The 24,745-nt window shown below is 42.1% G+C and overlaps 1 long non-coding RNA gene across 1 annotated transcript; it reads left to right on the top strand.

Annotated features, from left to right (window-relative positions):
- Window positions 1–14,106: 14,106 nt before the first annotated feature.
- On the top strand, window positions 14,107–16,120 carry LOC130680088 (uncharacterized). Its single transcript, XR_008993101.1, has 2 exons — window positions 14,107–14,318; window positions 15,748–16,120. It is a non-coding gene; the product is annotated as an uncharacterized LOC130680088 (long non-coding RNA).
- The last annotated feature ends 8,625 nt before the right edge of the window (window positions 16,121–24,745 follow it).

Here is a 24,745-nt window from a genome sequence, read left to right as displayed (position 1 = left end):
CAGGGGCTGATTGGATTAGTCCCGGGTTGTCCAAACCCATTACTACTTCACTGGGCCTTAGATTTTCCTGATAGGCTCTAGGCCACGAGGGCTTTGCCCCAGAGAGGGGGTGACACACACACCTCACAGCTGCTCCTGCAGGCAGACGGCTGGAGGTTGGCAAGACAGTCACCGTATCTACCACAGGAAGGAGAGGAGAAAAGAGCAGAACTAGATAGAATACTTTTGACACCATTGTCGAATTAAAACATAAGCGTGTTTTGGCCTGGGATGGAGGCAGTGCAAGTGGAAAAAGGTGGATAGAGTCCATGTATTTTGAAGATAGAGTCAAGAGGACTCATCGCTGGATGGGGATGGGGCGGGGGTAGGTAGGGGAGTATTAAATTTTTAAATACAAGAAAACACATTAGAAAACGCTGAGTCTGTCCCACTTCTGCTCCTCGTTCTCCTCTAGGTGAAATAGCAGTCAGGAGGCCATCGTGGACATCAGGCTGAGCCCCAAGCCAACGTACACCAGAGAACAGGCCTGCTTTGCACTGCACGTCCCTTCCAGACAGCAATGTCACCGAGCAAGTCGAATGCAAAAATACCTGATGATTGGCATTTGCTGTCATTTCCAAACAATTGAGGAACCAAGTGTCCGTGTCCCAACTGGGAGTCATTGACCATGAAGCCTCCTCATATACACAGTTCAGATAGTTTCCCTCCTCATCAGGGCCTCGATCTGATCCCTCCTGGGTTCCGCCCAGACCCTTCTCGCTGCATTACCAACATAGGTCAGAGCCTGAATGGATTCATCACAGCCCGTGTGGCAGGCGCTGAGCTGGGGCTCACATGCATTGCCTCATGAATTTGAACAGCCCCTCTGAAAGTCAAGTGTAACCCCCATTCCAAAATAAGGGCATTCAGGTTGAGTGAGGGAAACGACATTTCTGGAAACCCTCCGGGCACTGGGTGCCTCCTTGGTCACAGGACTGTCAACAACACTAAGACTGTCGCACAAAGAAGAAAATGAGACTTCGAGAGAGTTGCTGTTGGGCAGCTCACATACCAAATCTCGGAAGAGTTAGGGTTCCTGTTTTATGTTTTCTGGGCTCACAGCCTTGGACCACACCGGAAGGTCTTTCTGGGAGGGATGCCCTCCGCAGACTCAGAGAGGGCACTGCTGAGCTGGGCACAGAAGGCTGGAGAGAGAGGGAGAGTAAAAGAGCATCTCTAGGGAGCTGCCAGCACAGCCTTCCTTCCTGACTTTAAAGGTCCCAGGCCCCTTCCTGGGACACTTTCTGACCCCAGGGAACCAAGTTTCACCCGTCATCACCCCCACCCGTCTGTTCCGCTCACTCCGACCCTCACAGCAGGCTGCAGGAATGCCGACACTCTTGATGTCCGTGCTCCGTACATGCACGCGGGTCACACACACGGGCGAGGGCGTGACAGTAAGACGACACGTGGTAGCTCTTCCACACCCATTCATCCTCTCATCTGATCTTTCAAACTCAGAGATAGACAGAGTGGATATTTTTATTCCCTCTCTGCTTGTGAAGAAACTAAACCGCAGAGAAGGGAAGCCACAGATCCAATACTGTTTGGTACCAGAAGGGATACATTTCGTCCAAATGTGTGTAAATGTATGCTGCTGGGTGAGGCCTTCATGTAAACAAAGAAATTGGGTAATTTTGATTTTTTTAATCCTTTAACAACAGCATAATAGGTTAGGTAATTACTTCATGAGCAACGTTGTAGAGAAGGATGAGCATTAAGTGGCATTATAATCATCATAAAAACCCTCTAAAGATCCTCAGATTTCCCATCTGCAGACGACACTGGAGGAGGTGGCACTTGGATGGGGACAGCTCTGAATGCTAATGGACTTATTGTTTTCTTCTGTGTACATCCGGGCACCCCCCTCCCCACCGCCCTCACAGAGGGGCCAGGGAGGCTGTGGGCGCCTCACACTCCCACTGTCATTCAAGGGCAGCTTTAAGGTCACGTTATTCACTCCACCAGGCTGGCACTGGATTCTGTTCTCACCCCGCAGGGCCCCACACTGTCATCTGTCAAGAGCTTCCTCCCAATTCAATGCAGATGAGACTCACCCAGACCATGTGTGACAGCAATTTGAAAATAGCAATAGGCACAGAACAAATCTGAGTTTATTTGTGCAAAAGGCACTTATTGAGCCCCTACCATCTTCTGCCCAAGATGCTGAAAGATGAAAGATGGTTAATTTAAGGCCATGGATAATAAGGCATTTACAATAAAATGCAATGTGCCCAAGACTCTGTGTGTGTGTGCCTGTGTGTGTGTGTGTGTACATACACTGCAAAAAGTGACAGTGGAAAAGCACATATCCATGTGTCTCTCTTATTTATACTTTTAGAAAAGAGTATCTTCCAAAGCAGAAGCCATACCTGCTATATTCTCTGTATCTTTTCTCAGCACCTCATGCAGCAAAACCAAATAAATGCCATTCCTTGATTCAATATGAAGCAGTCTGTTTAAATGAACTGAGAATGGATTTGGGCTGATGCCTGTGCCTACTTTATTCCCTGCCAACAAACAAACTAACAGCTAATCCCCCACCACGAGTGACCAAAAAATGATATTGCATAGAAATATTGAATAAAATTAAATATACCTCTTTATCACCCTATTCAGCCACTTACTAATAAAAACCATAATTAGCATGTGGTGACACATCATTTTATTCCAAAGGCACTCACATGTAATGTTTGTTGAAAACATAGACTAAATCCAACATCATTTAAATGAATAAAATATTTTTTTCAAATCCAGGTGCTGTGCATCAGAAATTACTTAAGGGAAATTTTACCTAATTTTCTGACAAGAAAAAAGTTATCAACAAATTCTAAATGATGACTCTTTCATTGAAATAACTATTGTTTTCTTTTCCTTGACTGTATGGAAAGGGGGCCCTCGTCCTGTATATTTGATGAAATCTCTCCCCATTAAGACTGACATTTGTACCTAAAAGCCCAGTTCTTTAATACATCCTTGACTAATAGAAGGGACCTTGGCCACATGTTCTTAGTTCACTTTATAACACTTTAATAACTGAAGAGCAGAGAAATCCAGAATGTAGAACATTCTGTAAGGCTCTTCAAAAAGAGTCAATGATGTAAAAAATGAACAAAAGAAAGCAATGGACTGTTCTAGATTTAAAGAGGTGAAAGTAACACAAACACATGCCATGCATGAGGCTTCATTAGATACAGGGTTGAAAAAAAAGCTATACAATAAGACATGTTAGGGAACATGTGAGGGAAAATCTAGGTGCATTTTCCATGATACAGAATTATTATTAATTTTATTGAATGAAAGAAACATGAGTGTTTTGCTATTCTTTCAACTTTTCTTTTCTTTTTCTCTTTTTGTAATTTAAGAAAATTCACATCCGGGAAATGCAAATTAAAACCAAAATGAGATATCACTTCACACCAGTTAGGATGGCCACTATCTAAAAGGCAAGAAATCACAAATGCTGGCAAGGATGCAGAGAAATGCACTGTTGGTGGGAATGCAAATTGGTGCAACCACTGTGGAAAGCAATACAGAGGGTCCTCAAAAAACTAAAAATAGAAATACCATTTGACCCAATAATTCCACTCTTAGGAATTTACCCAAAGAAAACAAAATCCCTGATTCAAAAAGATACATGCACCCCTATGTTTATTGCCGCACTATTTGCAATAGCCAAGATATGGAAGCAACATAAGTGTCCATCAATAGATGAATGGATAAAGAAGTAGTACATACTCACAATGGAATATTATTCAGCCATAAAAAGAAAAGAAATCCTCCCATTTGCAACAAAATGGCTGGATCTAGAAGATATTATGCTCAGTGAAATAAGCAAGGAACTGAAAGACAAATACCATATGATTTCACTTATTTGTGGAATACAAAAACAAAGCCAAACAGAAGAAACAAAACAGTATTGGACTCACAGACACAGAGAAGTGACTGGCGGTCACTAAGGGGAGGGGTTGGGCAGGTGCACTGGGGAGAGGGAGCGGGATAAAAGGGCACAATAATTCACAATCACAGTATAAACTGGTCATGGGGACTGTTGAACCACTGTGATGTACATTTGAAACCAGCATAAGATTGTATATTAACAATATTTTAAAAATAAAAAGACAATATGGAAAGATATTCACTTAAGTGTTAATAGTGCTATTGCTAGGTTACAGCATTATGGATAACTTTTTTTCCATCCTTTGCTTATTTGCATTTTCGAAGATTTCTGCAGTGTTTGTGTAACAAAAGACTCCAGAAGTGAAAAAAGAAAAAGAAACTTCAAAATAAAAAATTGAGGCAATAAGAGCACAGGAAGGAGTGGGAGGGAGAAGGTGTTTCACCACGTGCCTGGGTACCTGCCTTAAGCACCTGGACAGGGTTTGTCCAGATGTTAACTGTCTGTATCCTGCAAACAGGAAGTGCACTGACGTCAATGGTCTGCTACAGCTTACCTTTCCTTAGTGGCAGCGCCACCAAATATTCCACAGGCCCAAAGTGTACATTCATTCATTCATCCTTTCTATGAAAGGAGGAAGATCGGGCAGTAGCTTGATGCTATCAATTGATGATTTTGAGTTGTTCTAATATAGGAAATGGGAAATAAGCCTATAGAAAGTGTGATTAACAGAGTAAACAGGGAGTATTTGATGGTGCAGGAAAGCTAACAGATAACTCATCGAGTCAAGTCCCTGGGGAGGTAGATGGGCACGAGGCCCAGGGGACGTGCAAGGATGAGGCTGAGCAGAGGGAAGGGAGGCAATTCCATCAGGGGGTTAAAATGTTACGACAGCAGCAAGGAATTACACTGATCAGGGCCAGGAGTTGAAGGAGTTACTTCCTGATCTTTTCTGTTTTCTCTGTAGAGGAGAAGACGGTTTTAGGAAAGAGTTGGAAAAGCTAGTAGGAGAATAGAACCCACTAAGGGTGGGCAGTGTGAGGACCTAGCTGGAGGGGAAAGCTGCCATTGGTATATAATGAGGTCACCGATGTGTGGCTTACCTGGAAGCGCTGGGCCTGCAAACACGGGGGAGAGAGAGAGAGAGCTGGGTTGATCTGCGCGTGCCGTTCCTCCAGGAGGGTCGTGTATTGGTTAGGGCCAAAGGCAAGCATCCGTGACTAAGCAGCCCCATCACACAGTGGCTTACAGGGAAACAGAAGGTTGTTTCTCTTTCACATATGGACTCTCACAAGCCCAGGTTGGCCAGGAGGCTCAGAACCTTGAGTTTATTCAGGGACCGAGGTTCCTTGCATCCTGTCCTCATCTTTGTAGTCAAAGTTGGTTAGGGGGTTCTTCTGTGTTCCAGCTCACGGGAAAGACAGGAGGAGTGTAGAGCAAGGAACTTTCTTTTTAAAAAGAAAGCCAGAACTAGCTGATGTCATCTCCACTCACATTTGTTGGTGAGAACTCAGTCCTACGACCGTCCCTAGCTAAGGGATGCTAGAGAATATGAAAGATGAGAGCAAGTGGCACGGGGGGATCGACAGGGCCATCAAAGAAGGACAAAGAAGCTAACGAAGGGAGGGGTTGCAGGATAGACACTGGAGCCTGGAGGGAAGCAAAGAGTGAAGGAAAGAAAAATTCAAGACGCGGTGGTCTTTGAGGGAATACAACCTTGGCAGTAACAGTGAAAAGGGGCAGTAGGTGTCTGTGGTGAAAGAGCAGGGCTTCAGACTTCAGAAGTGGAGAAGTTAGGTGATAACTCGTTCTTGGATACGGCCCAGAAAGTGCATGCCTGATGGGGTGGAGGTCAAGATTATTAAAGGACACCGGTGAGATTTTTCATTATTCACATTTCCATGTGCACCTAACTATGGGCCTGTCCTAATGTCATCCAGAGGAAGAAACTTATTTAAAAATTTTACTGTAGGCTTTTTCTCAGTTAGCAAAGTTTATCCTAACCCATGAAATTGACCAATCACCTCTTGTAGGTCCTAAGATTTGAATGGATAAAGCGAAGTTGGGAATCACACGTTTGTGTACCCTGACCGCGTTGGTACTTAGTTGCCACTGCCACCAAGTGGCCAACAATGGGAACTGCACCTGGTGCTGGACCCCGTGTTACTTGCCTGTCCAAAGACCCACTTGCAAGCTGCAGATGCCTGCCGGCTCTCTAGGGTAATTAATACTTGTGGGATGGATAGACGCCCAGTGAAATGTGCAATACGTTGATCCACTAAATGATAATCCACATAAAAGGTGTAGCCTGATTGATGATCCTTCTAGCACATTCATAATTTTCTCTTTGATAATTTGGGAAAAAAGGTCGTTTGCAGAATAATTGTACACTTTTAAAAAAAAGAAACTCCAAAACATTGAAAAACAGAGAAAGTAAGAATGTTCAGTGGCACCGTCTTTATAGACAGACCTGAGTCTTCAGATCCTTGCAAAGTTCCCAACGTGCATGGACGTTGCCACACGGTAGACGACATGGATACACACGGGTAAGCGTCATGAGCAGAGCCATCATGAGCAGAGCCTGCTTGTATATCTTTCACCTTTTGCCTGTATAATGGAGCTATTTTTATTTAGTACATAAGGACACTGTGTACTTTTGAAATACCATTTGGAAGACAAAGAGGTGATATTCGTCAGAACAGAGAAGCACGTAGTAAACCACTGAGCCCTCTGCAGTCTCTCCTGACTGGGTTATGGCTTCTCAATAAAACTAGGTGAGAAGTGAAGCTTCGAAGCTGAACAGCTGCCTTCATTTATCCGAACCATTCAACAGTTATTTATTGAACACTTACTATGCTCGCCATGTTCTGAGTTTTGTTCTAATGAACAAAAGAGGCCAAAATCCCTGCCCTCATAGAGCTTGCATTCCAGCAGATGGACTAAAAACCTGAAGCCCTGAAATATAGCAAGTCATTGACATAATGTTTTAGGCACAGGGTCTGTCTTACAACAGACTTGTGCGTGTTATTTTTATACTACAAGCAAGGAGGTAGAACATCTGTCTCTTTCTAAGTCCTGCAAATTCTGCTATACTGGTCTCTACATAGGCTTCTGCCACACACAATATACTCGGCATCTGAAATATCACCTTAACTGTACCTGAAAGAGTCAGACGTAGCTAAGGGCCTCTGCATTCCTCTGCAACTCTTTTAAACACTATTTACTGCATTATATCTACATATAGAAACGAATCTATGTACGTGTCTGTCCCCCTCACTGGACTGTGAGTGCCTCAGAATAGGTAGTAGGTCTTATTTATCTTTGTGCCCAGCCATAGGTCAGGCACTGGTAAGAGCTGGAACCAGCAATGTGGAATTTACAAAGACTAGCATCTTTGATGTGGCCATTGACTGGCATCTTCTGCCTGCCTCACCCATATTGCTGTATCCTGACAGATGCTTCACAAATTTTTGTTGGCCTGAACTTTGATTTTAGTTTACAAAGAGAGAGTGGAGTTGCCAAAGGAAAGACAGACTAAGATGCTCAGCCTTTCGGATGGTATATTTTACCTCCTCCATAAGTATAATACCAAATAAAGTATAATTCCAAATAAAGATCATATTTATTAAGACTTTTTTAATGCTCCTTTAAAGTTTAATATCAGTTCTGCTATAAATATGTTTTATAATCTGGAATTTGTCAAATACCTTATGCCTTTTTACTGGTTAGTGGAGTTATGTTTGCTCAATACACAAGGACATTGCGGACCTTTGAAATAAAAAGATATGAAATTTGCCAGGATTGAGAGGTTACAAATAGTAAACCACTGAATTCTCATCAATGTCCCCTTGGCTTTATGGTGACACTTCACTAAAACTGGGATGAATTAAATCATTTTCTGAGTATCTGTGTCGGTAAAATGAAGGGCAGTTATAAATCACTAAATCAAGTAATTCAAAAATATAAATACTGTAAGTACATAAATATTAAATACGACCCCTTTAAACTTTCACTGGGAAAATCCAATTTCCCTTAAAAATGAGCTTGCTGCAATGGAATTAAGAATTGGATCATTCTAAGAACAGAATCATGAAGAAGACTGGAGTGGTATGGTTCAACAGAGCAGGTGAAAAATGACCGCTCCAACTGTCTACCGGAACCCAGGATGCGGCGAGGCTGTTCCTGTTGATGATGGGCTTACTCGGGGGGATTCCTTTGCAGAAGATCCTTTTGGGTATCTTGACTGCTGACTTTACCATTGAGTGCATTTCTAGATAACCAGTTGTACATTTGAATATTATGATTCATAAGCAGTAACATATATGTTCAGACTTGTGCTGAAGAGACACAACCAAATGGTTACCTTGCATACATTCATACCGTGGGATGACATACTTTTTTTTAATACCCTCTTCCTTGCTTAACCTCCAAATCTAGTCCAAACCACCTGCCTTCTGTGCTCTCAGAGAATGTGTGTGTATGTGTGCATATGTGTGTGCATGCATGTATGTGTGTGTGTTCATGAAGCTCATTTGGTGGGGTCATAAAATGATAGTACCTTAGAATTATGAGCTACAACACCCAATGAAGATATTAATCATGCCCCACAAGAAGTCTCATGGTACCCACGTTTCTACTTCCTTTCCACTTTATACCTCACCCTGAAAGCAAAGAGAGTAGACTACAAAATTCCCAGCCCTTTTCCGTAGGGTGAGTAGAACACAGAGGTGGCTGCCCCAGAAACTCACAACACTGGCCTTAGACACTATTAATCACACTGGGACAAAGGCATTAACTGGAATTGTTCCAGGCAAGCCGAGATGGATGGGGACCTGACTAGCAGGTAGCAGGCACCCAGAAAATTTTGGAAGGCAATTATCCCTAAAAACTCTGAACTCAAAGTGAAAACTTGTGCAAGTGAATTAGCTGGGACTGAAAATGAGATGCTGGCATTTCTATCTCAGCTCAGGAAGCACCAGAGACAGCAGAGGACTATTGCACCTAATGCAACAGGAGAGAAATATCTATTGGATTCAACCAGTCAGTTCTCTTAAATTTTCTTGGTTAACGTGTTTCATAAATTCTTGAGGACAGAGTTGGATATTAGCACCTACCTTCTCTTTCTGTATTATATATGACTTATCATGTACAATTATGCTAAGGGTAACTTGGTAACACTCAGTATGTGCATTCCAAAGATTACAGACAGTGGTTGACAATGAGTCTTTGTGGTTGCCTTTCTTTAAATCCAAAGTAGCAACTTTCATGTTTTTTTCAAAGAATGCAAGCTAGGCTGAACATTCTCAGACTCATTAAATAGTAACATAATTCTGGTCCCCAAAATGAACACACCCCTTAAAGGAGACTTTCCCTTTAAGAATACTGAACTAACATGTTTGACTTCTGTCTGGAAATGTACATCATGTCTCCATTTCATACTGCCCTGTAATTATTTATTTGTTTGTTTTCCCCACAAGATTGCAAACACCCCTCCTCACTGGCGGGGATGGTGTCTTGTTCATCTTTGTAACTCTGGTTGGCTTACTGGCTGTCTGGCTGATTGGATGTTTCCCTGGTTTTCTAGTTAGTTGTTTGGCTGGTTGGTTGGTTTCCAGTTAGTTGGTTGACTGGTTGGTTGTCTGGTTGTCTGGATGACTGAACAGTAGGTTGGTTGATGTCTAGCTGGTTGACTGGTTATTTGATCAACTGACTGAGTGAATTAATTCTGATGGTTAAAAAAAATTCTTCAAGGTAAATTGAAAATTCTACCCTTTCACCTCTGAGTGAGTTATTCTAGGGAATAATTTTTTTGTTACAGATAGTTCAAATGGGAATAAGTATCTTCTTTAACAAAATTTTTAAAATTCTGTAACAGTTCAAGGAAGTTCTACAATTGTCTGTTCTAAAAATTTCTAAAACTTTACATTGGCAAAACTTTTTTGTATCACAGCATACAAGAAAAACAAATGAAGGTTAAGTAGCTAATTATAACCTCTTAAGCAGCAAAATATAATCCCATCAAGATGTGAAATCCCAGTTTCAGCATAGGTCTAGCCTCAAGAGTGTTTGCCAGGGCTTGCAAAACTGCACACAAAGTATGATTGAAAGATTATTGAGCAGAATATTGTCAATATTGCCAAGTTCATCACTTATCTTTCTACCCTTATAGACTAAGTTCTTCAAGTCTCTGAGCATTTTGACATTGGAAATAGATGCCCTTAAAAAGTATAACTTATATATCATGATACCTCTTTAAAAAAATAATGAACCTTTACTAACATATTAGTTAACAGATTAACACCTTGCCATAGACCAACCACCTATGGGTAAATACAGTGTAAAGAAAGAAGTTCACCTAAGAGGAGAAAAAGGTATAAAAAGTCAATGGATTTTTCACTTTGTTTTAAGACATTCTGGGTCATAGTTTATTCCTAAAATGGCATACAAGATAATCTATGACCATTCTTCAAAAATTTGGAAAAAATTAATTGTTGTATGGACCTTATTGCTTGTCAATGGTGTTTTTAACATAAGCACCTGTACTTGAAATGAATGCCTAAGTCAAGACCCCTTTAAGACTATAAACAGATATTAATAATGGCTCATAGTTACCCAAAATAAATACAAAGGGAGCATGTTTCCTGAAACCCCTTTCTTCTTGGTGCTTGGCATCATGATAAGCTTGCAAAAGAGCTCCCCTGTATGTGCTCCACATTGCTCAAAAATGAGAAGAAAGGGATTAACCAGTTTTCAGGTAATTATTCTCACTTTTGACATCAACATGGCCATTTAATAGTAAATATTAGATATGTAATTTTTGAAAGAAACCGATGAAAGTAATTAAAATTGATCAGTTCACCTCACTGGTCATTTATTTTAAAGTAACTGTGCTTATACCAATTATAAAGTCATTGGAATACAGATGGCATCAGCAGTAGAAAATAACTTTTAATCATTTAGAAATTTGGAGCCATACAAGTCATTGATGTACAATTCAGCAGTCTTGAGAAAGTAAATGGAGACTTATTAATAAGCAAAGTTTCAGAGAGTCTAATTGATTGGTAAGGCTTGAAAATCATTGACAATTGTTCTAAGAGTTCATCTCGGGTTTCTTGAGAGCAAGTCTAGGAATTACCAAACTGCCCTTAATAATTTCTAAGAATTACAAAGTGTATGTTCTATAGTATATTATTATAATATAAAGGTACAATAATGAAAAGAGTTTGGGAAGAAATGGGTTAATGCATTTCTCAAAGCCTTTAGCATATCCGTGTGGATTATGACTGTCAAAGAGGGTGTGGAGGAGTTATATAGTATGTACATATAATACATATATATATTATATCTAGTGTGTCCCAATGTGTATATGTATGTGTACATAAAAGATGTATATATATGGAAGTGGATTTAGAGAAGCGTAAAAGGCCTGGGACCAAGAATTGCATCTATCACAACCATAAATGGTTTTGCTTATAGATTGTCTCATGACACTAGCGTTCTATGGAACACAACTTCCAAAATATTGCAATATCTCATTGGTGGTCATGCAATGCTCATATTAGTGGGCACAAATGACATCAAACAGCAACATCCTGAGATGTGGCAGTCTGAGAGATGTTTTAAAACTTCTTAATCTAAATGGGCATTCACTGCAAGAGTTTTAGCAGACAAAGATTCTTCCTGCTTTTGGGACTTCAACATCCTGCCTGTTGTCACGGTTCACTAAGAATTCAACCCCTAGAGGGAATGTGAACACCATGCGTTCAGTATGGAGAGAGAGCACCGCTCTGTAGCCTTGGCCAGAAGAGTGTGAAGCCTTTTGGAGGGAGGCAGATCCTTCTACAGGAGTGAGTGATTAGGACTCAGCTCTCAGGGACTGTGCTCTGAGTAAGTGCAGAGCCAAAGACCAAGCAGGCAGAGGGTGAATTGTGGAGAGAAGTGACATCCCAGTCCAGGCCAGGGTCCTCAGAAGAAAGCCATGCCAGGTCAGCACAGAGATGTCCCTGAACAGTCTCTTAATAAGGCAGAATAGATTCCCAGGCCCTGAGTACACCCTTGCAATACACATCAATATATATGTGGAGCACAGCAAACCTCGTTTGCGTGGGCAAGTGTGAGCAGATCATCTCATTCATTCCTTTCCTTACTTGTGTAAGACCTGACTTGATCAACCTGCCCAAAATTCTCATACCAGATGAAAGTGTGTCTGATAAGCATAGTCAGAAGTCTGTGTCCAGCCTGGGTCAAAACCAGACCAGCACGGCTACCCCAACCCCATACTACCAGTAACACTGAAGGGTCTGTCTCAAAGCCCCAGCCCAGTTTCTGGCTGAGAAACAAGGGCAGAGATATTTCAGGGGCAGGGCTGTAACTCAGTATTCTGGCTCCCTCCATGCTCTCAGGGGTCACAGTGCCCTAGGAGGCCATGGTTTAGGTAGGTACTGGATGGGATTCTATTCCTGTGTCTCTTATTCTTTTATTCAGCTTCTTTATGAGGAAAATGGAACAACACCCATTCTGTGCACCTTCCAGAGCTGTTATAAAAACAAATAATATACGTAAAACAGTTTTTAAACAAAAGATGAGGCCGCATAGCCTCCATCAGTGTCTATGGAAATTGTCCAACATAGGCAAAGTCATGCAACTAAATTCCATATACTGATTTTTTCCTGAATACTGGTCTTTACCACAGGCCTTCTAGCTACCCATGCCTATAAAACACAATGCAACTTATCGGGCTAGAAAAAAAAATTGGTTTCTTCACTTTTACAACACAGCAGCAACAAAAAGAGACTTATTGATCCCTCACTTAGAATAAACGATTAGAAGCTGACTGTCATCATCTTTATTGATCACTGGAGCAAAGGATTGAAGTGGCAAAGATTATTACTGCAGAGACCCCTGCCTTTTTAAGATGAACGCCTCCAGGGGAAAACTGCAAGACCAAGCTACCCTTGAGTTTACTTGGAAAAGACTCAAACTCTGGCCAGGGACAGGAAAAGTTGTACAGGGAAATAAACTTCAAGAATTTAACGTGGAGGAAATTGTAAGGTGTAGGAATTCATCGTAGACTGCATTTTTAAAATATTATCAGAGACATAGAAAATGCTTTTTGACCAGAGTATTGCAATGGAAGTTTCAATAACAGGTAAGAATCAGAGTAAGAAATGGATCAAGTGGGCTTTTTACTTTCCTCAAAGGTGCTGCAGGATGAAATCTCACTTGTCACGCTTAGTCACACTTTCCACGACCTTCCAGGATCTGTTGAATTTTGGAGCCAATTTTTCCAATCTTCCGAGTTTTTCTGACTTTTCTAATGAAGTGTTGAATAAATACACATTTCACCATGCCATTCTGAACAGATTATAGGAGAAAGGATTCTGAAAGGTGCTATAATCACCATTAATTATCTTAGCGGCCACTTATTGAGCACTTACTCCATTTAAAGTGCTTTTGTGTATGTCATTTCAGGGAGGTCTCCCAGCATCTGCAGGAGGGAAGCAGTACAATGCCCATTTTACAGAGGGAGCAACTGAGCATTAGAGGCATTTAATAATCAGCTCAAGGTCAAATGCTTAAGAGTAAACGGTGATGCAGGGGTGGAATCAGGGCTGTCTGTCTTCAAAACCCTATGAGGTTCCGGTGGTAAGAAACGATCCAGCTTCATAAATGTCACCTCACATGCCAAGTAGCGAATGAGGCCGGCAGATTTGATCAAGGAGAGAACATGAAGCTCCGGGTCATTATCTAGCAGTTTTGCTGGATTAATAGTTTTTGGGAAACCGAAGGGATTTAATCAGGCTGAACCAAAGTTTCCTTAAAAGAAACTAGGTCCTTGGAAGTATCATAGGTTTCGTCTCCCCTCCTTCCCTCCCTCCCTTGCTCTGACTCTGGGACAGCAGTAAACACATTTGTTTAAATAAAACAAGGTCCGATTTCTGTCCCTTCACTCCTGAGCGGAAAACATCCACAACTGTTTACAGGAACCATGTGACCCCCAGCGTCCCGGGGGCGGGCGGGGCGCTGCTCGGGAGCAGAGCTGTTTGAACACCTGCCCCCTCCGACCCCCCGAGCTCCCGGCAGGGCTGCGGGCGCGCTGATTGGAGCGCGCGCTTCGGCGGCCGGGGGGGGTCCCCGCTAGGGGCTGCGGCCGCTGCTCCCGCCCTGCGCTGCACCGCGGTCCCGGTCCAGAGCCTGCACGCCTCCGCCCTCCCGCCCCGGAACCTGCTGCGCCCGAGGGTCCCCAGCCCTGCGGGGCGGCGCAGCTCGGGGGCGCCCGCGGGAGCTCAGGTGCGGCTGGCGCCGCGGGGACCGGCCGCGCCGAGACCCGGGTCACCTCCGGGGCCCGCGCTCCGCGAGCGCCTCCACGCCGGCTCGGAAGGTAGAGTGGCCTGTGCGGCGGCACCGGGGCGGCGCGGCGGGCGGGACACGCAGGAGGGAAAGTGCACACAGGTGGGAAAGAGAACGGAAGCGCCGGTGGGAAAGGACGGCAGTCGGGCTCTCCGGGAAGCACGGCCTCCGCTCCGAGAGCTGCACGCGCGGAGCTCGTGCCCCCGCGCTGGCCCGGGGCGAAAAGGCTGGCATAGATGGGAGCGCGAGGCACGGATCACGCGGTTGTGGGCTCCTAACCAGTTCAGGGTGCCTTTTCTGAACTATTAAAGCCCATAGGGTTCCACAGACCCGGGTAGATCGCCCTCTCCTCCTCTCCCGTGTTCGCCCCTTTGCGCGGCCTTGCACCAAACACCATCCCCTCTTGCTAACTTTCTGTTGCTCAGATGTCCCGAGACACACGCAAAGCCGTCTCAACTCCTCCGCAGCCCTCAGGAAGTTAGCGGCGGTCAGGGGTCTGGGGAGAGTGGGAAGGGGGGAGCGTGGGCTTTTGCACATCAGCCTGGGGCTTCTGAGAGCCTTCGAGAAATTCTAAAAGTTGTTTCCGTAGCAATGGGAGAGAAATGTGCTCTCTTACACTTACTAATGAGCTTCTTTGCCCAGTGTCTGATATCATTATCAGCAGTGAAATCCTGTTGAAATGCCCCTGAAGCTACTGCCAAACTCCAGGCATGAACATGAATTTGTTCCCATTTGAGGGATGAACAGAAATTTCCCTGAGCTCAGCTCAGTGCAAACTGGGGGGCAGGGTGTTTTCAATGAATGTTTTCTATCTTTTGAATATTGCATTTTGCACTGAAATAACCTGTTTGTTAGCATAATTTAGTGGGTAGAGACATGGGATGGGGGCGCCAACTGGCTGGATATGACTGGCTTGGGTCGGCAGCCCATTATTTGGATTTCTTTTGGATCCTGACCTCTGTTTAATGTCACAATTGAATTGGCCTTTGCAGAGCAACCATGCCCTCCTGCCCATCTCATGGCTATGCCACGGTAATTACAAGGGCCTCTTGTTTGACTCTTAGCCTAGCACAGGTGGTTCAACTACCCAAAGCAGGTCAATTCCAAGGAAAGAGTTTCACTAGGCTGGGGAATAAAGTACCATGATGCACAGGCCATCTAATGTTTCCAAGGTAGTTAAACAGAGATTGAGTAGGGAAGGAAAACCGCCAGGCGTTTTAAAAGAGGAGCCAGGAATAGTCCTGCCAGGTCCAAGATGAGTGAGAGAACCAGTTGGATTCTTAGTATCAGCCTGGCTTTCCTCCAACACCAGAAATGGATTGTGGGGCCCGGGTCCATTGCAGGACAGCGATCAATCCAGTACCGGTTCTGAGAAGCGAGGCTCCAGCCCAAGTGATGGTCTAAGTGGATAAGGGGCAGCAACGGTCCGACTAGACACCCCAAATTCCCCTGCTTCCTAGGCTAGCCCCAGAGGAGATTACAGCGCGTTCCCTATGGGACCTTCCGAAGCCCATTAGCCCTGATGGCCGGCACGACGTCTGGTCAGAGGCCCTAACTGCCCTGGGAAGGACAGCCGCAGACCCCCTCCACGAAGGACAAAGGGCAGGAAAGGCTCCTGTGCCCTGAAGACACCAGGATGCCTCATAGAAGATAAGAATTTTTCCAGAGGACAGGCCCCAGCTTTGATGAAAACAGCCCCAGTCACAAGCTGATGCCCAGCAGGAGAACGTTTTTCCCTTAAGGCTACCCTTTTCTTTGTTCTTGAGATGCTTACGTCATGGTTAGCAGAAATGTACCATCAATTTTATCTCACATCTATTAAATAAAACATCTTAAGACCTCCTGTATGTGGTGGCCTTTCTGTTCCATAGCGATCTTCTAGAGACACAGGAGACAAAGGAAGGGTGAACTATGGCACTGGGGGAAGGGAGGTGCCCCCTTCCACCTGCAAACACTTGTTTAATTGACTATAACAAACAAATAAAGTATTTCCTTTGATGACCAAATTAAGGATTAGCACCTAGGAAGACTCTCAATTTTACTACAGTACATTTCTGTTTTTTGAACTAAAATGCCTCTTATTTTATGAGCATTTGACCTATTTGAAAGAATTGTAAGTTATCTAAGGGTTTCCTTTGTTAAATTCGCAACCCTGCATTGACATCTATCTACTCAAATACATGATAACTTTTTATCATAAAACTTGCAGCACAAATAAATAGCAAATATGTCATGCATCCTCTCTGGGACTGTACCATCTCAATGAATGTATCTTTTCTTTGATGTTTTGGAAATTAGCTTTATATAATCAGTGCCTGTCAGTAGAACACTGAATACTGACAGAAAAAAGAATTCTTTCGTTCTATAGACCTCACTCACAATTTTAGGACAGCCAGGGTTTGATTCAACCCTGAAAACCACAATATAGAGTGTGTTTTATTGGTGGTCATGTGTAGTCCTTGGAAAGGTTATATCAGGAAATCTTCCCTCCCTCTCTCCCCTTCTCTCTCCCCTTCTCTGTCTCTGTCTCCCTCTTTCTCTTTCTCAGTCACACACTCAACACACTTCCATACAAAGCAGCTTGAGTCTCAGTCTGCCTGACCTGACCCAGGTAAAGTTATCTCTACATAGAGGGTGAGCAGTCCAGACTTCCATGCAGAGATACGGATTCTTGCTGAGTCCAGAGTCAGTGGAGTGTATGGACCTGCCTGTGGTTCACCTCACTCGTTCCCATAGAAGAGCCTGTGGTGGTGAGGAAAAGTCTTATACCTGGAAACTAGCATTTAGCAAAGGTCCACAGTTGGTTAGCGCTGCTAGTGTGCTTTTAGAATTCTCACTTTCTCATTAACTTACAGATAAACTACAAAGCAGGATAATCAGCATATACATTCAAATGATCAAGTTGAATCTGTATGAAACATGAGTCCCTATGTCCACATGAGCCTACTTACATAATACTAGCAGGCTTTCAGCAACAAATAACCCTCTTCTCCAAATAAAAGCTTGTCTATCAGCTGCGCAAAGTGCCAAGCCATAAAAAAAAATCATTTTTTTCTTTTAAACTTAATTGTCTTTGTCAAGAAGGAATATACATTTTTGAGAAATTTTCTTCCTTAGCCCTATTATACCTCCTGTAATTCTTAAAAAGTATATGAGGTAGATCAGAATTATATTAATGAAAGGGTATTAAATTAGCAACAGTGTAAATAATTCTTGTACAAATTGTTATCAAGGACAGTTTCTCTAGTCAGCCTTTGAAGGCTGCTCTGCCTGACAGAAATATGAACCACGAATGCAAGCCACAGATGTAACTTCAAGTTCTCTAGTAGCCATATTTGGAAAGTAAAGAGGAATTAATTTTAAATATATATTTTAATATCCTATTATTTTTAAAAATTATCATTTTCATATATATTCAACATAAACTAATTATTAGGAAGCCATTTTCTATTTCTTTATACTTGGTCTTCAAAAGCCAGTGTGTATTTTACACCTACAGGGCACCTCAGTTCAGACAAGTCGTATTTCAAATGCTCAATAGCCACATGGGGCTAGCGGCTACCATGGTTTTGGGGAAAGTTCAATTTCAAATGCATACTGTGTTACTGTATTAGGTGGTAGGAAAAAATGAGGAATAAAACAAGATTCTTGCCCTCAATGAGGGCAGAAGTGCAGCAATTCATGTGAGGGCGGGGCCTTCCTGGCGGGTACAGGGCTACTAGCCAAAGTGTAATTTCTGCCAATTAGAGACTCTCTCCTTCCCCAAGTTGCTTGATTCCCGTCTGTCAGAAAATGGGCACAATATGCCAATTTTATTACAACAAGATGCTCTACGACTGTCAGCCAGCAAACTGTTTTCATAAATAAGCAAAACTATAATGTCTACATTTCCTTTACAATTTCTTTCCAATGGTAGAGAAAATGAAAGCTCCTATGGCCAGGATTCTCCCCTGGCCCTGGTCGGCTTGCCTGCTGCACACGTGTGGGCAATGCATTATTACTGACTCTATAGGAGCTCCACCCAGGGATCTGGGCTGCAGGGCAGCAGGAGAGCAGAGACTGGAGTGGTGGCAGCGCTGAGGACGGGGACTGAGATGGCTGCGGGGATGCAGAGGCCCAGAGGCAGAGGCCGGCTTGCCTGGAGACAGATGGGATTCTAGCACTTGACCTGCCACCATGTGTTGGGTATAAACCCTTTCACCCCAAGAATGTTCCAGTGTCATTTTTCGGTCTCACTGAATCAAGAGTGAACTTCTCCAGGGCTGAAACCCACTGGCAAGACACCAACTATTGTAAAAAACACTTCCCAGCTAAACGATGAAGTAGTTTTTCTAAGAGTCTGAAGAGTTCAGACAAAGAAGGCCTAGAATGTGAAGGTCTGAACTTTCTAACCTGTTTTTAAATCCACTTAGAACATCCCTTCCAGCTAATACAGTTCAAGGTCAAAGGAGATTTTGAACATGCTAATTAAAATCTTAGTTATTGCTTGAGCAGAGGAAAAACTAATTTTGATTCACACATTTGGAATGATTCATGAACGAGTGGGATAACATGTCAGACGGTATCCAGACTTTAATTGCTTATCCAAAGTTAAGCATTTACTTACATCAAACCAAATTCACTAAATATAACTTCGTAATAAAAGTGAAGTTAAAGTTTAAAAAAAACAATAAAGCAGCTAAGTTTTAGCATTATGACCTCTATAAGCCTAACACCACTTATGATGTTGTGAAATATGTGAGTTGCTGACAAAGAAATGCATGTGGCAAGGGGCCAGCAAGTGTGTGAGACAAGAACACTAGCAAAGGATGCAAATCCCTTAAAGTCAAGGCAAAACAAGTTTGGACAGACGCTCTGGATCCCAGCCAGCACCCGTTACTTCACTGAGGCTTGACCACTCTGCGTGCAGAGACTGGAGTGCCCGAATGTGAGCTGAAGTAGGACCCAGGGGCTTGAAGGCACCTGGAGGTTCAGGTGGGCTCACCAGTAAACATGACACAGCTAGCAGTGCTGTCAAAAAGCTGCAGGTGATGCTCCTGACAGAGGAAAGCCTTGGTGAGCTTTCAGTAGCCATGCCAGGAGCAAAATTTTTGGAACAAGAGCACAGGTAGGCAGTGGTTTGTCGGACTGAGCTGTGGAGTGGCTGTGGCTGCACAAGTGGAGCCCACAGCACCCTGGTCCTTCCCACCATCAGTCACCAAGAGTGGCTTCATCTCTGACAGCCCTAATGCCAACCTGAGATGCCCCAAGCCCATGCAGAGCTGGTGCCCAACACATCAAAACTGGTTTTTATATAGGCTGGAAAACTCAAACATAAAAGGTTGAGACTTATGCAAAATCATATCATTTCCTAAGGCTAGCTAGAGTCTGAACTATGAGATAAATGATATTTCATCATTGTTGTCATTTGAAGAGATAATAAAGATCATGCAACAAAACATGTAGAAAAAAAGTATAGACGTTTGTTAGGCAATTAATAAAAATACTATATTTTCCTGGATTTTGTGTTTGGGGTGTTTTTAGCTTTTAAATTTTTTTCACGTGCTGTCATGCCCTTTCTCATTCTAAACAAACACTTGCACTTAAATTTGTATTTGTAACTTTGTTTTTTTCTTAAAGAGCCAGCCAGCACCCCTTACCACTGCATAAGGTAAGGGACCCACAAAACTCCTATGTTCCGGACAGTCTGCATACTTGTAACCAGATATGCCATCCCATTCCTTCATCATTCCAGTGGGGAGAAACTTCTCTCTAGTTAGGTAGGAAAAGGATTCAAATGAAGGATGCTGTGAACATTTGTGATAAAAAGTAAAATGACTTTGTATCTATCAATCAAAGGTGAGCAAAAATTCAGTTGTTCAGGCTACATTGATTCTTGTATTTAACTACTACTTGTCCTAAAGAGATAGGTGAAAGGCAGAATGAAATAGTAGGTATGTTTAAAACACACCCCCAGCCAATCTGACCACATGTTTGCATCGTCATCGCCGACTCATGGTACATTCTTCATTAGGATAAACTCTGTCATGTATTCACTTGATTGGGGTGGTCTGGAATCAAACCCAAGACACCTCCTAGGTTTGTCTATAGGCTCCTCTCCCCAGCTTCTCCTTGTCACTTAGAGATACATGGAAAACTGAGAAGTGAGAGGTGGGGTGGCCCCTAGAAGGTTTTCTTTCTAGGGCACCAAGGCTGGTTTTCCCATCTAAAAAAGGTCATCATAGCTGCTGCTTAGACTATCAATAGGTGGAGACAGGGTCCTGGCAGCGATCTCCTTTCCTCCGGTTCTCTTCACCATCTGAAGATGCCGTGATAGTCTACATAAGCAAATCAAAACCTAAGCCAGACTCAATTCACTGAATCTGAGAAAGCAACACTTAAGAACAACCAATCGTGAACAGCCACTAGGCGTTCCCAAATAAGGCAGCCGTAAGCTATAGTCAATCAAATAATTTCCTTGCTTTGCTTCTGCATCTTCTCTATAAAATCCCTCCCCCTAGCTCCCTGGGGAGTGTTCCTAGCCACCTACTCTTTGGTGCTGCCTGATTCCAATCAATGTTTGCTCAGATAAACTCTTAAAAAATTGGAATGTGCCTCAGTTTACCTTTCAACAGTTTCTAAACCTGCTTAGTCTAGATTAAAGATGAAAATGTGGTAGCCTTAACGTCAGCCCTGTCTTGGTTCACACCTCTTATTCCTACCATTCTTGTCACTCCACCGCCATTCCTGGATTCTTGACTCCAGCAAGCAAACTCTGCTGCATACGATGTTGGCAATGATGAAGACCCTGATGACTGATATTAACTGAACACTTACTAGAACACATCTACTCAGCATTTGCCATATTACATATCAGCCTAATCATCACAGCCATACTTTGAGATAGGTCCTGTTAGTCCTACTGTTTTGCCAGTGGGGAAACTGAGATTTAGGGAGATTACTTAACCAAAGTTACAGATTGAAAGTGATAGAACACAGTACAGTTATGTAAACCATAAATGTTCATAACCACTTATAAAACCATAAACCCTTGTATATTAGAATGTAATTCCAGGGGGCGGGAATCTTGTTGATCTTGTTCTTTGCTAGAGACCTTATAATGTTTGTTGAATGACTGAGTGACATGAAATAGAGCTTACCTGGAGATAATTAAAATAGAGATTCCCCAAAGAGAGGTTTGCTAGACTGGAAGATGAGTGAATCAGGTAAAAAGAAGAGCCTCTAGCTAATTGGGTGATAAGTTGGAGACAAATCTATCCAACTTGGACCCATAGGTATGTATGGGGGCAGGGATATAGCAGGTAAATGTAATTGTTATATTTTGTGCTTTGTGGCTATTGAAACATCCCTATTTGATTTTGCTAGTTACTAGCAGCAGGCTTTTGGTCCATAAGATTTTTTTTTCTGATATTTAACTTGAAAATAATAAGACAAGCAGCCATAAAGCTGCCTCATTAGATTCACTCAATCTCATCATCATGACTGTTTAATAGAAAATAACTGAGAATTATTATTTTAGCATTTTTAAAAAAAATATTCAAAACTGTGAAATTATCACTGCAATATAAGTAAACCCATCATCTGTTAGTTCTTTGAATTTATTCTCTGCATCATGCTCTCCCCTTTGCCATGTACGTTTTCTTGTCACTTTTCAGACTTCTTAACACTCTTTTTTCTTAAAAAAAAAAAGCTAATTTCCTTTGAATTCATTCCCCCTTTTGCTTGTCTTAGTCATCATGAATAAATTGTGTATGTATGAAGATGTCAGTGTCTATAGATGAACGATGTGAATCAGAATACATTAATCTGACACTGTCGATCTTCTTCCAACACCAACCTCACAAGCATAAATTTCCTTGTTGTTTTTTTTTTTCTTTAAGGAAAAAATCTTCCTGCAAAAAGCTACCATCAACTATTTAAGACCAGTGTCCTGGGATTATATTCCAAATAAGTGTCAAATTGTCCAATTCATTAAATGAGAAAGTTTTAGACTTAGAAAAGTTTCAAGGGGAAAGTACTGATACTTGGTAAATAGGTCCACCCCAGAGGTACCACATGAGGACAGACAGAAACAGTATAGGGAGATTTCTGCAAAGGAGCATGTGTCCAGTTAATCTTATTTAAGCTCTGGCTCTCATTATAAGATTGGAAGGATTTGTCCTGGACAAAAATGGCCCTTAGATAGGATAAAATCATACTTAAGAATTGAGGGATTCTTTGTATAAAAGATTCTCAAAAATAACCTTCTGAGTAAATATTAACAATATTTAAAATATGAACATAGCTTTTTCTTATGGTTACAAATAAAGAGTTAGACACTTTATACATGGGAAACATTTCTCAGATGTAGAGTAAATGAGAGAATTGCCTTTAATCTGGCCCAAGTCCATTTCCTTAAAATTTCAGACTAATAAAAACAGAGATGTGTTTTTCTAAGCTCTATATCTATGATCTAGAAGAAACAGCTTTTTTTTCTTTTGGTATTATTAGTGTACAATTACATGAGCAACATTATGGTTACTAGACTCCCCCTATTATCAAGTCCCCCCGACATACCCCATTACAGTCACTGTCCATCAGTGTAGTAAGATGCTATAGAATCACTGCTTGTCTTCTCTGTGCTGTACAGCCTTCCCCATATTCCGCCTCTGCCCCTGCTACATTATGTGTGCTAATCGTAATGCCCCTTTTTCCCCCTTACCCCTCCCTTCCCACCCATCCTCCCCAGTCCCTTTCCCTTTGGTAACTGCTAGTCCATTCTTGGGTTCTGTGAGTCTGCTGCTGTTTTGTTCCTTCAGTTTTTTCTTTGTTCTTATGCTCCACAGATGAGTGAAATCATTTGATACTTGTCTTTCTCCACCTGGCTTATTTCACTGAGCATAATACCCTCTAGCTCCATCCATGAACATAGCTTTTTAAATGACATTTAAAACTTTTCAACAACTAATATTTAGCAACCACCAGTAACATAATATTGTGTTCTCATATACTTAATCGGTGAGCAGTGTCTATTAAGGACATAAAGATAAGAATATGGTACTCACTGAAATTTACAAAGCATCAAATATTGTTGGACACTAGTTTCTCACGTTTAGCAGTCCTATGTCTAGAGAGAAGGCAGGCCACTACTGCCACAGTTAAGACAGATGAAGGACAAAGAGATTATTTTCCTCAACATGTATTTATTATTCAATTGATAAATTTCCCATATTTGAAACTAAGTGAATTAGTGAAACAAGAAATGTCTTATAAATATGACAGAAGGATTCACAAAAAATACAATTATATAGAAATTCACAGATACACCTCTTTGTCTTTACTCCAAATTCCAACATTGACAGGAGATGCTAAACCTGAGGTTGTGATTGATACCAAGAAAAACAGTGACTGCCAAGGTGCTGGGTCCTCCTTTATTGGGGTTTTTTAGTGACATGAGTAAAGGTTTTAGATGAAAGGTTACATAGGAGTTCTTTCCATACACACAGTATTATTTTACAGATAATGTCCTTTCCTGCTCTAAGCTCCCATGATCCTCAGAGAACTTGAGAGCTGGGAGATAAATAAAGCAAGAGGTACAGAGGGATGGAAGGGTATGGCTGAAGAGATTTCGGTTGAGACGCCAATAGCCTAGGACTTGTCAATAACAGGTGAACCCTCTGACTCTGCAAATTTTTGTTTCATTACATGTTAAAAGAAAGAACATGTAGCCATATAGATTATATTCCCAAATTTTAGATGTGAAACCATTAGTCCTAGGAACACACTTATTAGCATGACTGTTGGCTAAAACTTGGGGAGTCATATTCCTGTAGATTCTATTCAAAAAAGAGATTTTGAAATACCTAAATGATGTGGGAGATAATGGATATTGCTATGTATAATTCACTGGACAAAATTTGCCTGTGTCTTAAACTTAAACCATCATTTCCAAAATATGTCTGTTCCCCAAATCAATTAGTTCGAATATATAATCCATCTTTTCTTTTTTAAAATTGTGGATATGCTTCAAAAGCAGTTGTCAAAAAGTTCAATTGAAGAGCTCACACACCTCAACAAACAAAAAGCAAATAATCCAATTAAAAAATGGGCAGAGAAACTGAACAGACAGTTCTCCAAAGAAGAAATCCAGATGGCCAACAGACACATGAAAAGATGCTCCACATCACTAGTCATCAGAGAAATGCAAATTAAAACCACAATGAGATATCACCTAACACTAGTAAGAATCACCACCATCCAAAAGACAAACAACAGCAAATGTTGGCGAGGTTGTGGAGAAAGGGGAACCCTCCTACACTGCTGGTGGGAATGTAAATTAGTTCAACCATTGTGGAAAGCAATATGGAGGTTCCTCAAAAGTGCTCAAAATAGACTTACCATTTGACCCAGGAATTCCACTTCTAGGAATTTACCCTAAGGTTGCAGCACTCCAGTTTGAAAAAGACAGATGCACCCCTA

This window comes from Manis pentadactyla, chromosome 12 (genome assembly GCF_030020395.1).
Source record: "Manis pentadactyla isolate mManPen7 chromosome 12, mManPen7.hap1, whole genome shotgun sequence".
In the NCBI taxonomy this organism is placed as follows: domain Eukaryota; kingdom Metazoa; phylum Chordata; class Mammalia; order Pholidota; family Manidae; genus Manis; species Manis pentadactyla.
The sequence above is the reverse complement of the archived record's forward strand: the minus strand, read 5'-3'. Positions and strand labels throughout refer to the sequence as shown.